General features: G+C 47.4%; 1 protein-coding gene across 3 annotated transcripts in view; it reads left to right on the top strand.

Annotated features, from left to right (window-relative positions):
- Positions 1–5,163: 5,163 nt before the first annotated feature.
- Positions 5,164–13,123, top strand: part of PRNP (prion protein (Kanno blood group)) — a 66,414-nt gene continuing 58,454 nt past the window's right edge. For 2 of the 3 annotated variants that reach the window (XM_083184573.1, XM_083184571.1), the window contains exons 1-2: positions 5,164–5,310; positions 5,650–5,729. The gene's annotated coding sequence lies outside the window, so the exon portion shown is untranslated. The remainder of the gene's footprint in view (positions 5,311–5,649; positions 5,730–13,123) is intronic. The other variant, XM_083184572.1, reaches the window with a different exon arrangement.

Below are 13,123 nucleotides of genomic sequence, written 5' to 3'. Positions count from 1 at the left end.
GGCACTTGTGGGCGCCAAAGGAGCTTTCCCAAAATTTGGGGGCTTGGCCTGACTGCAAGGAGACATGACTTGCAAATCGCGTCACTTGCACGAAGCTAGGCCCCCATTTTGCCACCGTGGGGGCATGGCCAGTGTAGTCAGATAGAAAGAAATACACTAGTTTTTAAAGTTTAATGGCAGTGCATGCGAGGTTGCTCTACAATAAGTACTACTGTATATGGTTATATGTTTTATACTACATATTGTATTGCAGTTATAGTAATGATAACTAATGTGTTGTAGAAGCTGTTTTGAGAACACCTGATCTCCAGGGTGTTCTGCTAGTTGCCAGGAAGAACAATGTTTATGCTAATACAGTGATAAACACATTAGAGAGGACTGCATAGCCTGCAAACATTAATTGCTAAGCTATGGTAAAGTATATTCAGATTTATTAACCTCTTCAGTGCAGGGATGTACTTACTGCATGGGCGAGCTGGTTAGCACATATTAACATATAGGCAGGGATATATGTAACATAAATATGCTGTGTCAATAACAGATGTCACAAAATGCACCCTTACTGTAACTCGGCTGCCTTTCACAATAATCTGGGGGTGGGCTTTGACGGAGAGTGAAGCCAAAATGCCAAATGCAGTGTTCTGGGTACGACTAACAACCAGGATCATTCTGGTGTGTACCAGGCATAAGACTCTCAGCACTCCCGATCCCCAGGGACATGTGACCAACCGCCTCTCCTCTCTCCTCCACTGCTCCAGGGACCGATTTTATTGCAGAGTCAAGCAATCAGAGGGCCATATGCAAGTTGATTGACAGAAAGCCGGTGTTTGGGGGTGGTAACCTGCCGCTTTCTGAGAATGTCAGGGAAAACACAGTGAAAAACTCTGTGCACATGTGAGGTGTCCCCATGCGAAAAATATGTGATGGCCAGACATTCTTAACATCCAGAATGTGCCCTGCCACCCTGTTGATTTCACAATTCAACTGAGCTGTTTCTAGCAGCGGCGGTCAGCTCTTACCGATGCACCCCCCCCCTGCCGCGTTGACACGCCACTGAGCTATGTCTGCTAACAGTGGCTGTCAGCTACTTCCATTGCCTATGCACTCCCTCAGCATGCAGTCAATTGGGACATTGTAGATCTGGTGACACAGTAGGGATGGGTTTGCCTTTCCCACCTTGGCAAACCCAGCCTTCTTGCGTGTCGGAAAAAAATATACAGACACCCTAGTAGGTGACATATGGGGGCGCTACACTGTACATGAGGTGCTAATACCAATCTGCTGCTTTTATGTAAACCAGAAAGAAAAAGAAAAAAACTCACATATGCAGCACTAAAAAGGTCATGAAAATGTAAAAACGATTGGATTCTTCACAAATCACTCAAGCATAAAAATAATAAAAAATAGAACAAATAAATAAATTCATGTGTACAGATGGAGTCCTCCTCATTTAGCCTGTTAATTGGATTACATGAGTAATAGGATTACTATGCTAATCCCCTACTGTATTGTTCTATGTATTGTATTGCTGCTGAGAACCATAGGATAGCCATGTCTAGCCATGGTGAGCCATGACCTAAGAAACAAAGTTGACAGGGGCTCCAACTGTACATCATATAGAAGCACTATTATTGCTCTCTAAAATCAGGTGCAGGCTGTCTGTTCCTATGTGGCCCATGTATTGCTCAATCAAATCCTCAATAATTAATTTGTTGGAAAGGCACTTGGTAATGATAGTTACCACCGTGATGTCAAACAGATCTGACTGAAGCACAATCCTTACGCATGATGGTGGCAGAGCTGTTGACGGATTACCATGTGTCCCAATTGGCTGCGATGAAATAAAGCCTGGTATGTAGGTGCTTGTGCAGAGTTGGTGGCGGTTTCAATGTGCCATACACCCAAGGAAAACAAGATGCAGGTCAGGGCCTGGTTGAGACAGTCAAAGTGAGTTGGGAGTGAGGTCTGTGTGACTGCCGGTTGTACCGATGCATTTGGCTGTATAAATGGTACGGCTTTATCAGTTGCAGTTGCATATATGGCAGCCCCCATATTTTCAGACAGCCAGATGTCTGAAATATGTCCCACCAAACTCCAGTAAGTAATTCTTGGGAAAGAGGCATCTTGGGTTGCATGGGCTGCCAGTGGGGTGGCAGGGTCCCTTGTTTAGGATGTTGTTAGGGGGGGGGCAGGTATGAGTGTATGCAACTATGGGGAGTGCAGAGTAGTACACAACTCTACAAGTGGAGACTTGCGAGTGGAGGGCCAAGGCTGCCATCAGAAATGGTGGAAATTTATAAAATAGGCAGGGCACTCCTGGCTGGGGCCAATTTCAAAATGCCGCCAATGATTTCTCAATGGCCTTCTGCCCATGTGCCAGCTACAATGAGCTTGTGGCCTTGTACCAAATCAGGTATGGGACCCTTGTTGCCTGATTATACACGTTATGCTACAGTATGTGCAGTGCACTGTGGTAACCATTTCAGGTGACTTGTGTTGCCTTAACTCTGCCTTAACTTCTAAGTAATGTACAGAGCAGAGGTTCCCAACCACGGTCCTTAAAGAACACTAAGGGGCCCATTTGTAATTCAATATTTGAGGCTAAATCCCCCAAAACACCTGTATCAACATCAGACAGCAGCGCTTCGCATCCCTGGGCTAAGATGGCGGTAGCCCAGTGGTTCCCAAACTTTTTTGCATCACGGCACCCAAGATTATGAGAATATTTGTCACGGCACCCTTAGGTGCAAAGTTTGCTACAGAGAATTTCAGAAAACAATATAAAATTAAATAAGTTGTGCTTATACAGTTGGGGCGCAGTTGGGGCGCGCGTCTCAATCTCCATCGGCGGGGCGACGGGAACCCTGTCCGTCTCCGCTTCAGGGAGACCGACAGGGTTAGGGGGGGTGCGGGCAGGCAGCAGAGACCCTGGGTGACCGCTGACAAGCCGGCGGTGACCCGGGGGAAGCGGGCCTATCGTGCACGCGCGTCCCCTTCTCGCTATACAGATGCCGGCTGGCGGGGGATGGCGGCTGGCGTCGCCATCGCCATCCCCTGCAAAGATGAGCCATGCCCCATCTGTATGTCATCCTTAAGTCCAGTTATGTGGTGAGTGACAGGATTCTCTTCTGTTTATCCACATATTTTAAAACTGGAAGTCACAAGCTCTGGTTTTGCCTATTACAGTGGTTCCCAACCCTGGTCCTCAAGTACCCCCAACAGTGCACGTTTTGCAGGTCTCCACACAGAATCAGTGAAATAATTAGCTCCACCTGTGGATCTTTTAAAATGTGCCTGAATAATCTGTGCACCTGCTGGGTGATCTGGAATACGTGCACTGTTGGGGGTACTTGAGGACCAGGGTTGGAAACCACTGGCCTATTACATTGACCATAAATAATTTGAATCGGTTCTGGACCACCAAACCGAGGCACCCCTGCAAGTGCTCCGAGGCACCCCAGGGAGCCTAAGCGCAAAGTTTGGGAACCACTGCGGTAGCCCATTGTAGCCTATGGGCTACGGACCGCATTGTCGCCAGGGCAGTGCGCTCAGCGGGGTTCGGCGGGGAGGACAGCGCTAACCACCCATGTGCAGACCCTGTCCATGTGCGTGAGGGATGATACATCCCGCCGTTAGGATCGCATTTTACAATGAGATCATGGGCAGTAATATTCTGCCCAGATTGCATTGTAAATGCGATCCTTGATAAATAGGCCACGTTGTGGTCAACTTACTAAGATGGGAGTTCTATTAAACATGTGATGTTTATTTAGGACCTTCTAGAAAATAATAGAATTTCCCATCTTAGTAAATTTAACCTAGCAGTCCAGGTTTTAAGGATAACCATACCATGCTCTGGTGCAGTGGCATATTTATAATGGGTGCAATGTGCGCAGAGCACCTGGGCCCCTGAGTCACACACTGCACCCATTTTAAATACCTCTCCGGAGTCCGACGATGAAGGCAGCAGTAGAGTGTAAGCGCTCCATTGCCCTGTGCGTCTGGGGGTGCTGCAGGTGGCAGAGAGGAGGGGGCCCGAACGGAGGAGACTGCAAATGTGCCTCCTCCTCTCTTAAAGTGTCCCCGCTCTGGTGACTTCATAGCAACCTCTCTTCAATGTACAAATGTTCAATATTCCTCCTATTCTACGCTCAGCTATGGAATTTAGCAAATTTCTCCTACAGAATGTGGCCTTAAATCTTCCATGCGAAATGCCTCTCATTATTGATCTGCTAGCACAACATTTTTTTATACAGCAACCACACCACAGAGTAGAATTAATTAACAGTGGCATCACTCTGTGTATTAAAGTGGTCACTACGAATAGACCCGACATTGGCCCTTATTCTGATCGGTGCGGCCGGATCCGAATATGCGGCCAGGACCGTGCGTGCGAAACCCCGCCTTCCGTACGGATCGCCAACTCCGTCCGTACGCGGTAAGAAGCTGGCCGAACGGACCGCACGTGTATTTTTCATGGAATACGCCTCCTCCATCTCAGGGAACCTCCCCCATCATTCGATGGTTGCAGACCATCGAATGCAGGACCGAATGGTCCACCAGCTCCCGCAACCTCAGACCACACGGACATTTTTCCGTGCAAAAGCAGGGATCTGGGCGGGCAGCTGACATCCGGCGATGTTATATGTCCGCCCCCTACACGTGCGTCACGGCCGTATTACCATGCGTACGCCCAGCGTTTGCATGGGAACGCCCATGAAACGCGGGGCGTATGCATATGGTAATGAGCCCAAATAGCCCTTCATGCCCCTCTCCACCCCCTGTTTGGAGTGTTCACATATCATGCGGGATTTAGCCGTACGCCCCGCTCGCACATGCGCAGAGACGCCTCTGCACATGCGCAGACACAAAACATCGGCGGGCCGAACGCACGCGGATATATCCGCACCGACCAGAATAAGGGCCAATGATCGGACTGCAATCAGACTGCTCTGCATTGTGTGTAATCACAGAAATAACATACTATATTGAACTTGCTGTGTAATGTCAGGCTCACATTTCAGACAGCACACTGACTGCTTTTGTGGTATGCATTTTAATATTGTGATACACTGCTAGGGGGGTCTTGGTCACTGACTTTTTCTTTTCCTCGAGGCCTCATGCTGACAGCCCTTACTAGAATCCTTAGGTTGATCTAAGACCCATTTTAGAACAACACACACACTCCTCCCCCATATGGATGAAGGCTCTGCCCTGCTCAATCCTACCCTCCCTCTCTGCCTGTCTGTATACATCATATTACAAGCTACACTGAAACACAACCCTTCTTCTCCACCGTGTTCAGACAAGGTACGCAATATATTCCATTCATCTGAAAATGTCTCACTTTACAGATTGGCATAAGAGGGGGGTGTTACCCTGTACATCAGGGATCTGCCATGAAGAGGGTGAATTCTATGTCGCTTTTGCTAAAGAACGTAGGCTGTGTAATGATTCCCTGCACAGCTCATCATGCGTACCTGTATTGCATCCTTTCACATGAATTCTGAGCAGGCTATGTCAGTTAATAATTGAATGGCACGCATTTAATATGAAACCGTCTGACTAGTGATATGTGTATTGCAATGTATAATAATGCATGTGCCACGGTAATAAAAAGAGGTTTCTCACAATGCTTTATTTTCACAGCATTAACCCTATATTTGACAAGGCATCTGACTCCGTTGATTCATTCATAGGATTATTTACAGGCCTGTCCTGACAAAGTGGTAAGGATCCTTCCTATATTAAAAACATGATTTATATATATAGTCCTAATAGTATAACGGATGATTAACTGGGAGTAACAGTCATGGGATTCGTGCAGTCTTCGTAAGATGACCATGGACAGTTCTCCGTCTGTCGTCTATGCTGGCTTACTGATGAATGTTACAGTGGGCAGTATATAACTTTGCATTGTGTATGACTTGTATTTTATTGTATTAGAATGTTGCCTTTATCCAGTATTGTAATAATTGATATGGCTTTTATGTAATGCTAACATTCATTGTCTATTGGAATACGACTTACATTCTTTAGCTGAGTGTTTGTTTAGCTTCTCAATATCCATTATATTATATTAATATCCCATTTGGAATGAGCTTTGATAGCAATGTAGCAAAGCCCATTTGCTCTTGTTTAAAAAAAAAAAATCATGAATGTTTTAGAGATTTTTTTATATGGTGGTGTTTGAACAAAACAAGCCTGCATCACCTAATTATAACACAATAAGGACTGTAGTAAGATAATATGTAAGTCTAGCCCATAGAAAGAAATGGGGCAGATGTACTAAGCGTTGAAGAGATAAACGTGAGGGTGATGAATCACCCTCTTTATCACCCTCGTGTTTATCTCTTTGTAAGCCTTAATGCATCTGCCGCAATATGTCAACACCCTTGTGGGTAATTATCAAAGATTGGAGAGAGATAACATTTTGAAAGCTACAGTAGCAGCCAATCAGCTCCTAACTATTATTTTTTTCAAACACAGGCCCTTATTCTGGTCTGCGTTGGCACGGAGACCGATGTTTCCTTAGTGGGCATGCACATTCCTGAGCATGTGCATATGCAGGGTGCGTGCACCCACGACAAACATTCTGTTCGCTGTGTGCACGCACCCAGCATAGCGGGCGGGGGTCAGAGAGGGGGCGTGGGGTGGCGGGCTGTCCCATTACCAAATGGGAAGGCCCAGCATGTCATGGGGCGTTCTCATGGTAATGAACACTGGGTGTTCTCATGGTAATGAGGCCATGACACGGGCGCCATGGCCACATTACCATGACGGCCGCCAGTGATGTCAGCTGTTGAAAGTTACTTTTATATGCGTGCACCTTCCACATCTGATGTGGGTGTTCCCAGCAGCATGCGAATGGATGTTTATGTTAACACATGATGCAAGGGGGGGGCAGGCAGCCTGGCATTTGCCAGGCGTGGTTTGGTGGACTCGCAGCCCTGTCAATCAACCAGAATAACCCCCACAATCTGTAAACTGTATCTCTGAGGGGGTTATTCAGAATCTAATCTAATTCTCTCTGCACAAGTTACATCTGCCCCCCCTGCAGTGCACACGGTTTTGTCCATCTAAGAAGGAACTTGTCAGAAAGAGTGAACCAAAATAACCCCCCCACAATGGCCTATGTTACATGGGGCTTTTATTTCATGTCTGAAAGGGAAATATGCAATCAAGCTAAAAGCATTTTACAACTCCCTGTGGCACTGCGTGTGATGTGTATTGCATTCACAAGGTTTCATTGTGGAAAACAAGTTGCAATAGAAAGATGTGGGTGTATCAACAAATGGAAGCTTGGCATTCTGGGCATGTGCCGACCTGAGGTGAGATCAAAAAGAGGCAAATACTGTAACATATTGGGACATGCTTACACATTGGCACCAGTAACTATTGTGGACTGTGATATTTGCATCATTTCAATGTTGCATTAAACTTCATATTGTGATTGAAATACTGGAAGTCAAAAAGCTTGGCGACGGCACAAACCCCTTTATAGTACTCTTATTATTATCCTTTACCTATATAGTACCAACATTATATGCAGATACAAGAGTGTAACCATACATTCCAACTGACCCAATTACAGAAGGACAGTCCCACTAATTGGACACAGTCCCGCTGACCCACACACGGGTTGTGGTGTCTCGTGGGGGGGTGAGTTGAGGATGCCGATGATCACAGCTGCTTTTCCGAGCAGTTTGAGATCACTGAATAGGTTCAGGGTGGGGAACTGGATGCTGCTCAGCGAGCACTGGGCACGCCCCCAAAATGATGAATACAAGGGGTTGTGGCAGTAGGCCACGCCCTTCCACCCCATAGTCAAACCCACCCCTGCCCCTTGGTTCAATAAACATCAAAGTTTGGAGGTATGGCCTAACTACCATAGGTGCAGGGGGTGCAGCTGCGATGGGGCCCAGAACTATGAGCGGACAATCTTTTATGTCAAAGTGTTTCATGAATGTGTAGCACAAATGGGCACTTACAAACTTTTGCAATGGGGTCTACAAATATCTAGTTACACCCCTTTTTTAAATATAGGGAACTTTATTTTGGCTCAATGGCCAAGCCTCGGTGGATCTTACTAATGTCTCTACCATAAGCATACATACATACAGCAGATCCAGTTTAGTCGGAAGACAATTAGCCTGTCTTTAGTGAGGAAAGCAATGTGATTATGATGTGCCTAGAAATGACACGCAGTGAGTACCAACCAATCAGCTCCTAACTGCCATATTACAGACTGTGAAATGACAAGAGCTGGTTGGATGATATCTCTTTTCATGGCTTAGTAAATAAACTCCCAAGTAATGGAGCCCTTATATCTTAATCTGGCAAGTACTTGAGTAAATTAGTGCAACTCACGCCATTGGCTTGGTAATACTGGTGCTTGGTCTTTTCATGTTTTTGTCATTTCAATCCAGGCTGATATCTCCTGCTAATTGTATCTGGCATCACTCCTCAGATCTGGGTTTCCCCACCTCTTGTAACAACCCTGTCGCATATATACCCCTTTCACACCGAAAACGCCGGGTCGGACCCAGGTTTTTGATACGGGTCCGTCCCTGCAGTTGCAAAGTTTTAGACACCATAATGTCGGGTACGCTCATGTCAGAGGGGACAGGGCAAAGTGGCAGTGGGTTATCGGGGCAGGGTAGGAGCTGATGCTGCCTCCAAGCGCTGCCGCCTGCATAGTGTGAACGGGACACTGGGAATTTATCTATTTAGTTTCCTCCCCTTTCTATGGCCCTTATTCTGATTGACGCGGACTTTACCGCATACTTTCGGATCGCGTCTTTACGGCGTCTGCGCATGCGTGGAGAACGCAACGCGCATGTGCCACGCCTTGACTCGGTACCAGTTCGGCCAAATCCCGTCCAGAACTGTTCACCGCTATCATTCGGGAAATAGGGGCGTATTATGGGCGTCATGCGGAATGACACATGGGCGTAGTTTCAAAGTGGGCAAAACGGGGCGGAAACATGGGCGGACACGGGGGAGTACACTTATGTTGGGGGGCGTACATTCGGAAACCACTCCGAATGCACGCGATCAAAAAGGGCAGAAATGTGCGGTGTCCACAAGTGTACTATTGCTTTGCGGACACCACTCGTTCATGCGGTAGGCGAACGTACGCCTAATGACTACAACCATTAACACCTGAACCCAATAGAATCTACTCCTTTACTCATTACTCACTAATAGGCCGCTTGTCAGTGCTTTAATTGAAACCATTGCTGCTTCAAGGAAACCTTACTAGTCCCCCACATATGCTGTACTTGTCAGACACTTTCAAACTGCTAACAATGGACATGACAGAATATTAATACTATCAATACACATGTGTATTTGACATGTACTCATGAAACCACACATTTTGGGTAAAGTAAACACATTTATTTATATTCATGTCACAGTCAATGCCAGTGTGATGCAATGACCATAAAATAATACATACAAACAATAAACAACATGGCAGGAATGCAGCAAAATAAATAATAATACAAAACAAATATAATTGCACACAGATGGACTCCAGCACCTCCTATGTGCCACTGCACATGCAGCCAGTGGGAAATGAGGAGGCTGCTGGCCCTTCTACAGCAGGGCAAGCTGCACCTGACCATTCAACAGCAGGGCACCCTACACCTGGCCCTTCTGCAGCAGGCCAACCTGCAGCTGGCTCATATGCACCATCAGCAGAATCATTTGGAACACAACCGGGGACTTCACAAGATAGTACCATGGCCATCACTTCAAGTACAGCTGACAGTAATGGCAGGCAAAAGAGGGCAACAGGGGAACCACAAAGGACATATGAAACAAGGGCTCATCTGGTTACCCTCAGCACGTGATTGGACACAAGAAGCTGACACACACAGCACAATGGAAGATTTGGGAACACATAACGGCGGAGATTAATGCAGCCACAAGTTCATTTCCGACCACGTTTGGCCTTGGTAGGCTCCTTGGCCTGTGCAGCAGCTCTTCGGGGACGGCCAGATGCTGGGGCAGGTGGAGCAGATGATGTGGAGGGGTTGGCTGGTCTACCCCTCCTGCCAGCAGGGAGTGTTGCCGGTGGTAATGCACCAGAAACGGATGACATTAGGACCCTGTTGCTGGTAACCAGCTCCACCATAAGCTCATTATGGTGGAGGAGGAGATCATTTTGGCGGGTGGCTTGCTCGGCCAGCACCTGAGCACTTGCAGCCATGGCCTGCATGCTCGCAGCCATGGACTGCTGGGTGCTGACCAAGCTCGCCAGGATCTCCTCGGTCCTACGCACCCGTTCTGATGCCAAGTCTCCCTGCTGGTTGATGTCCCCAAGCACCTGGGCCAAGGCGGCCAAATCGGCTTGGCCCGATGCCTGCTGCTGCACAGGCCTACCTCTGGGGCCAGGTGGCACGGACTCCTCCACCTCCTGAGCAGAGTCGTCACCAAGCGGTGGGGTGTCTGTGGGAAAAGATAAACACAATTAGGAGACATTCTACGATAATTACTTGCACAAGTTTATGGCATGACCAATATTTACCTTCCAGAAAAGACGCAAACACTTCAGCTGGGGCCTCGCTATCCATCGTGCTCACCCCCCTGATCTCCTCAACTGATATACAGCTCTCGGCCATCACCTCCAGGGGGGTGAGCTCTAGCCCTGATGGCATGGGCCCGGCCCCAGATGTCTGGCTGTGTTCCCACCGCTTGGTCATCTTCCTCTTCAGGTTGGTTTTGAAGTCCTGCCACCTGCAATGTAAGTTGACATATTAATACATGTCACTCCCAATGTTAGCTGTTGCAGCCATTGCTCTGTGCTACATATTACAACATGTGATTAATGTCCCATATATAATATTACATGCAACTATGATATCAACCGTTACAATACACATTCACAATCACCCTACTCGAACTCTCAACGAAATAACATGGCAATAATGTATGTGTATCGTAACAACCTCACGGCACCTTTGCTAAATGCATCTAAGCATCAATTCAATCATTACTTGGCTATTACTGGCCACATGTATCACAAAACAACTTGCCTCTTCTTCACATGGTCCGTCTCACGAACTTGTGGCGCTACTTCATTAATCTCTGCCGTTATCTGTTCCCAAATCTTCCATCTGCGTGTGTGTGTCAGCTTCTCGGATGGACACTCTATCCAATCACGTGCTCGGGGAACCAGGATGGCCAGCTCCTGTGCTTCATATGCCTTATTTTTTTTGGGTGGTTCCGCTGTTGCACTGGCTCGCCCCTTGCCACGTCCCTGGCCACGCCCCCTGGCACCAGTCGCTGCACTTGAAGTGCTGGCCATGGTACTACCTTGTGAAGTCCCCTGTTGTGTTCCAAACAATTCTGCTGATGGTGCATATGAGCCAGCTGCAGGTTGGCCTGCTGCAGAAGGGCCAGGTGTAGGTTGCCCTGCTGTAGAATGGTCAGGTGCAGGTTCCCCTGCTGTAGAAGGGCCAGCAGCCTCCTCATTACCCACTGCCCGCATGTGCAGTGGCACATAGGTGGTGCTGGAGTCCATCTGGTCAAATAGTTGCTGCAGCACTGGGTCCACCTCTGGTTGTGATCCAGACATGTTAGCAACAACATTGTCACCTTCTAATACACCTTTATATAGTGTTTGTGTATCCTGTTTGGCGGACATCAGCGGCAGCTGCGTTCCGTGCGTGAGCGTACGTCGCTGTTTTTTCGCGCCGCATACGGTGGCGGAAATTCCATTGTGTAAAACCTGGCGAAAGTTCTACATGAAATACTGGTCACCAATGCTAACATTGCATAGAATCTTCTGATACACCTGTGACTATTGCACAATACACATGCTATTTGCTAGCATGACATGACATTTGATTCATGACTACTGTGGTATTGTGGCGTTTTAGTGCAAGCTAAAAGTAGCCCAATCCCTTAGAGAATCCAGGCCACAAGTCATGCAATACTCATCTCTACTGTTATAGACCACACATGTGAGAGCCCTATAAATAGTGACTTCCTGCTAGAATCATTTGTCTCCAGATCTGGACTTGTCAGGGTCTAAGGTAAGCTCTTCCATGCTCCTTGTAGATATGATATCCATTAACAATGTAAGTGTATGAATGTATGCACCATTGCCTCACTGACTACAGATTGTTGGGCCAGCAAAGTGGGTGTATCATTATTGCAACATGTCACATGTTCACTATTTCACTCACAGGTCTTAAACCTGTGTGGGTTCATCTATTGCAGGACAACATGTCCCAGCAATAGATGAAATGTGTCATAGTACATGATGTCGGCAAAAAATGCTGACACCTTTATCTGTGTGTTTTGGACGGTGTGTATTGAGTTCATATTATTGTGTCATCATTAGAGAGTCAAATGGATCTGCGGGATTTCACGGGGCGGCCATCTATTGTACGTATTGAAGGCTACAAATCTATTTGTAGTGGGATATGGCCATTATGTGCATAGGTGCATCAGTATTTATGTTCATTTCTTTATAGGTTGCTGAAGCTATTATGCGCTACATGGAGAGGAGGCTAAGGGCACTTGCGGCTCTCCCCACTCGTCGGCCAAGGAGACCAGGACGTGCTAGAATCTATCGCACACGGGTGACTCTGTTTGCTATGCCCGATGATGAGGTACTTACTAGGTACCGGTTACCGCCACATGTAATTCTGGATCTGCTCACCTTAATTCAGAGCGATCTGGAACCTCTACACGGGATCACGACAGCAATTCCGCCTCACACACAGCTGCTGGCAGTGTTGCATTTCTGCGCCTCAGGATCATTCCAACAAGTAGTGGCAGTACTTGCTGGAATATCTCAGCCGGCCTTCTGCCGAATCCTGAGGCGTGTGACGTCGGCCATGTTCAGGCGCAAGGGGCACTTCATGGCCATGACATTTGCCACCGAGACCCTGCGCAGAAGCCAGCAGGCCTTCCATCAAATTGCTGGCTTCCCTAATGTGATAGGGGCTGTGGATGGCACCCATGTACCATTTGTGCCTCCATCTCGAAGTGAGAAGATATATAGGAACCGCAAATTGTTCCACTCACTGAACGTGATGGTGGTATGTGGCCCATCCATGGAGATTCTCGCCTTCAACTCGAAGTTTCCCGGAAGTGCCCATGA

Source organism: Crinia signifera, chromosome 4 (assembly GCF_055691185.1).
Source record: "Crinia signifera chromosome 4, ASM5569118v1, whole genome shotgun sequence".
Classification (NCBI taxonomy): Eukaryota; Metazoa; Chordata; class Amphibia; order Anura; family Myobatrachidae; genus Crinia; species Crinia signifera.
This window is presented reverse-complemented; position numbering and strand designations above follow the sequence as displayed.